This window comes from Tupaia chinensis, unplaced genomic scaffold (genome assembly GCF_000334495.1).
Source record: "Tupaia chinensis unplaced genomic scaffold, TupChi_1.0 Scaffold144058_1, whole genome shotgun sequence".
Taxonomy (NCBI): Eukaryota; Metazoa; Chordata; class Mammalia; order Scandentia; family Tupaiidae; genus Tupaia; species Tupaia belangeri.
In genome coordinates, this window is record NW_006203910.1 from 973,047 (window position 1) to 978,423 (window position 5,377).

Consider the following 5,377-nt stretch of genomic DNA (forward strand, 5'->3'; position numbering starts at 1 on the left):
TTTCTCACTTTCTGTCTCTCTCTGTCTTTCTGGCGAGCACACGTGCCCTATAGCAAAAACCTCTCCAAAAAAAAGAAGAAAAAAATGGTTAAGAATGGGAGAGGAACCTCTCTGAGCCTCTATTGCCCAGCTATAAAATGGCAGAATGCTGGGACAAGCAGGTTGTATAGTAGTTAAGGTGTTGGACTCCAATATGGCCGACTGCAGTTCGAGTATTGGACCTAGTGTCTTGAAACTCATGCTGGCACATGTGCGTGCACATGGTGCATATGTATCCAAAATCCCAAGAGGAGAATGGAGGAGAAGGGATCATGACCTGGCTATCCCCCTGGAAGGTGACTTCTCACTTTCTTTCCATCTTTCTCTGTCTCTTCAGTGAGCACACACATTCTATAGCAAAAATCTCTCTTTAAAAAAATGGTAGAATGGTAATAGCCCCTACCTCATAGGATTTTGAGTTCTAGTCAAATTAACAGTTACCAAAATGCCTGACAATAGTAAACATATAATAAATTTTACAAATTATTTCTATGAAAATTAAGTGAAATTACATGAGATGGAGCAGGTAGAGCAGAGTTTATAAGTTATATCTAATTAAAACTCAGACATGTTTGGATATATCTGGTACAATCTTTTTTTAAATAATTATATTTTTAATTTTATTCATTCATTTATTTTAATTTGATCAGGTAGAGAGAGAGAAAGAGAGAGAGAGTGAGAAAGCAAGCCACCAGGTCCAGGACTCAAACCATGGTCAGCCATGTGGGAGTGTCCAGCGTCGTAGCCACCATGCCACCTGCTGGTCCTCGAACTTTAGTTTTATAAAGATCATAAGCACAGTGAAATGTCTACCACTTGGATGTTTTTTTCCAAGTCCAACTCTATATGCCTTATGTCTGAATAGGGAGGACTGGAACAGTCAAGGATACTCAAGAGCTAAAAGCAGCAACATGGAAAAGGGGCTGAGATAAGCAAGCCTGAGTGTGAAAGGAGACTTTGAGAATAAAGGCAAGGGACCAGATGGTGGTATAGAAGTCAAACATGATGCTCTGTGAAGCTGACCCACCTGGACATGCTCTGGGTTCACATCCAGAGACATCCCTGAACACTAGGGACGTCCATGACCCCCCTGGAATTGGCTGAAGCTGGATCACAGTGTGAGGAACCTGTTGGGGGTGCCCCTCTCTCTGCCTCACTCATGGAAAAAATAAATAAACTTTTTTAGAAAGACAAAAGGCAAAAGGAACTATACATAAATATTGTACTGTACATGAGAAAGCTGTTTCCTGTAGAAGTACTGGTTAACGAATTTGACACTGCTATACATGCATATGAGGATAGAGCAAGTAAATGGACAGCAGATGGTGGACGCCAGATTCCTTGCTAGCAGAATGGAAGGCCACACGTAAGTAAAAGGAGAGGCTAGAATGATCCATGTGGTAATAAAGTTGGAGACGACAATTTGAACTCATGTTTACCTTAATATAGATTCACCAACGAAAAGCACAAAAGTGAAGAAGAAAGGACACTAAATAGACCACAGAGAGGAAATTGGGTTACAGTACGAGTGCGAAAACAAGAAGGCATTTGTCCACCTCAGTCAGGAATATGCTCTTTGGACTACTCAAATTTTTTGCTAATCTGCGCATGTCTGCAAATGAACATGAATGCACAAGTACTGATTTGGAGGTTACAAATATATTATAGCAAGTAGGCAAATTCAGAAATATGGAATCCACAAATAATAAAGATTGACTATACTAAAGTATAACCCAAAGTTGAATATAAATATCTATATATCTATACTGATATAAATTATTAAATTAATAAACAAGTGGAAGAGAAGAAACAAATCTCCTATGACTCCTTAAACATGAACTGTACATAGTGACTTCCTTCCAAAGAGTAGAGCATGAAAAGACATTTTTTAAAGAGTAACTTTACAGTGGAGAAATCAGGTTTGTGTTATTACAGTGGAGAAACTTGATAACCTCAGCCAGGATATCAAGTTCAACATCAACTGTGATAAGTCATATTGATTGGATGTACCCTTTATTTAAAATGATGAGAATGGTACTTTACCTCTGCAGTCTTCTTCCTCAAAACCCAAGTCTAACCATGAGAGTAAGATTAGATAAGTCCAAATTGAGGGACATTCTACAAAATGCCTGATCAGTATTTCTCAAAAGCGTCAAGGTCGTCAAAAACAAGGAAAGTCTTAGCAAGTGTCACAGCCAAGAGGAACCCAAGGAGACAAGGCTACTAAATGTAATGTAGTATCCTAGGTAGGATCAAAAAATACATAAGGGAAAACAGGAAATCCGAATAAGGTTTGGACTTCAGTTGATAATAATGCACGAATGTTGACTCATTAATTGTGACAAACGTACCATAATAATGTAAGATATTAATAGTAAGGGAATCAAGGGGGAAAAAAAGAAGCAAGACATTGAAGAGATACAATGGAAAATGATCTGTTGAGGATAAGAAGTATGATATTACCATATATATTAACTGGACTAATGTATAGTGTATTCATGCAGGAAAATTCATTTTACAAGCTGTACTGATATACAGTAATTGAATGTATACAAAATAAAGAAATAAACTATTAAAAAATCAGGGAATCTATATGTGGTATATATGGCAATTCCCTAAAGTAAATCTCCTCAACTTTCCTATAAATCTAAAAAATATATACTATCCTGAAATTAAAAGAATATTCTAAAAAATGTAAAGTTTTAGCAGTCCTGCTTTGGGACCCTTTAATAAAATATAATACGAATAAAAGAGACACAGTCTCCTACTTTGAGACGAATTACCCAGGTGCTTGGGCACCATAAAAATACCTGAGCTTTGTGGTCAGTGTGCAACAGAAAGGCACTAGGGTCAAGCTACTGTTGTTATTGTTGTTGTTATTATTGTTATTATAATTACAGAGAGATTTTTGCTATAGGGTACATGTGGTCACCAGAGAGACAGAGAGAGAAAGAGAGACAGAAAGCGAGAAATCACCCCCCAGGGGGAATGGCCATGCCACAATTCCTTCTCCTCCATTCTCCTCTCAGGATTTTGGGCACACATGTACACACACCCAGCATGAGTTTTAAGCCACCAGGTCCAGGATTCGAACCGTGGTCAACTATGTGGGAGTCCAGCAATGTAACTGTTACACCATCTGCTGGTCCCTATACTGTTATTATTGTCATTTATTTATTTTTTTGGAGAAGTTTTTGCTATAGGGTGTGTGCCCTCACCAGAAAGACAGAGAGAGACAGAAAGCGAGAAATCACCCCCCAGGGGGAATGGCCATGCCACAATTCCTTCTCCTCCATTCTCCTCTCAGGATCTTGGGCACACACGCATACGCGCCTGGCGTGAGTTTAAGCCACCAGGTCCGGGACTCGAACCATGGTCGACTGCATGGGAGTCCAGCGACATAGCCATTACGCCAACTGCTGTTCCCCCTATACTGTTATTATGAAAGCCAAGGGATCCTGGAGGTTACACATATACTGTTTAGCCCATAACAGACCCACCACAAGTTTGGTTGCTTGCCAACATGCTAGCAGTAGATGCATCTTAGATCACAAGAACTGATTGTTAAATCTTCAAAGACCGTGTGTGTCCATTGTTAAATGTAGACATTAATGACAATTACGCTAATATACCTAACACTTAAATTATATTAATGTTAAATGTAATTCTCAAAATGCATCAGTTTTTCATTCCTGTAGTACATTTTACTCTTAGTTATCACCTTGAGATTATTTATATCTGTGCTATTAATGTGGTGGAAATACTCTATGATGGTATGCTGCTGTGCATGTCTTCTGACTCCTCATTCAACGACATCACAATTGTACTTTGACATCAATCATAGTAGGGAGTACTGACAACATAGGAACTGGAAAATGCTCAAACATCTGGCCAGCCTCATCGCCTAGTGGTTAAGGGAGTCAGATCCCACACGGTCAACTTCAGGGTTCAAATCCCTGCTCTAGCAACTTGAAAAGCATGCCATAGGTGGGTGTGTGTGTGTGTTTGTACACCCAAAATCCCAACAGGAGGGAGAAATGGAGAAGGGATTGCAACATGACCATGCTGCATTGACAGATGTTTTCTCTCTCCCCCCCTCTCTGTCTCTCTTTGGTGAGCACCCTATGGCCAAAAAAAAAAAAAAAAAATCAAGGCTTGATTTATTTGATTTATTGTTTTGTTGATAGTCTCAACTTGAAAAAATGGTGGCGAGGGGCCAACAGGTGACACAGTGATCAAAGGGCTGGATTCCCACAGGTCCAACTGAGTTGGAGTCCTGGACTTGGCTGCTTTAAAATCATGCTGAGCACATGAGCGTGTGTGCCCAAACGTTCCAAGAGGAGAAGGGATTACACCATGGTCATCCCCCCTGGGGGGTGATTTGTCACTTTCCCTCTTTCTGTATCTCTCTGTCTCTCTCCTCTCTGATGAGCATACACATACTATGACAAAAATCTAGAAAACAAAAACTTCTTGGAGAAAGTGTTAATAACACAGATTAAACTTAAAACGGTGTTGTATCTATGGCCATTACATTGTGATTACACAAAAAATGAAAGGCATGTTTTCTAATATTCAGAAACTATGAACCAAATCAACAAAAGACTTACCCACATCACTCATGAATCAGTGAAGTTCTGACATGCATCTATGCTGTTTCGTTTCCATTACTCATTAACATAAATGAAAAGATCAGCCACACTTTTGTTGGGGTAGGGTTGTTCAACAGTCACAACTATGGGTTGGCTATAAGAAAGAAGAACTTGACAAAAATAAAAACATTCTGTGAGAATGAACTGGTTATGTGGAATTTGAAATAAAAAGTACTGTATAGATTTTTTTAATTGTAAGTTATCCATCCTTATCAGTAGAATATAGGCACACACAGGACCGGCAGGAGTTGTGGTGATTAAGGTGCTGGACACACTTCCTACATGGTCGACCGCGGTTCAAGTCCCAGACCTGGTGGCTTTCTTTCTCACTTTCCTTCTCTCTCCCTCTCTCTCTTTGTGTGTCTTTCTCTGGTCAAATTTAAAAATGAATGAATGGACAAATAAATAATTTTTTTAAAAGAAATCAACTTGGTTTACAAAAAAGAATATAGGTGCGTGCATGTGCACACACATGCGCGCGTTCTGGAGAAGTCAGTTTTACCAGAGCACCTCAGGCTCTTTGTCCCTTTGGTCTGAGGAAGAACACACACACACACACAATCAGCAGTCACTAGAGTCCTAGTCCATTGTTTAGGTTTTTCCTAGTTTCTCCAAATGAAGATGGTTGGGCTCCAGCATGAGAAACAAAGATAAGAAAGGGGGTACTATGAGAGGTGGGTGGAGAA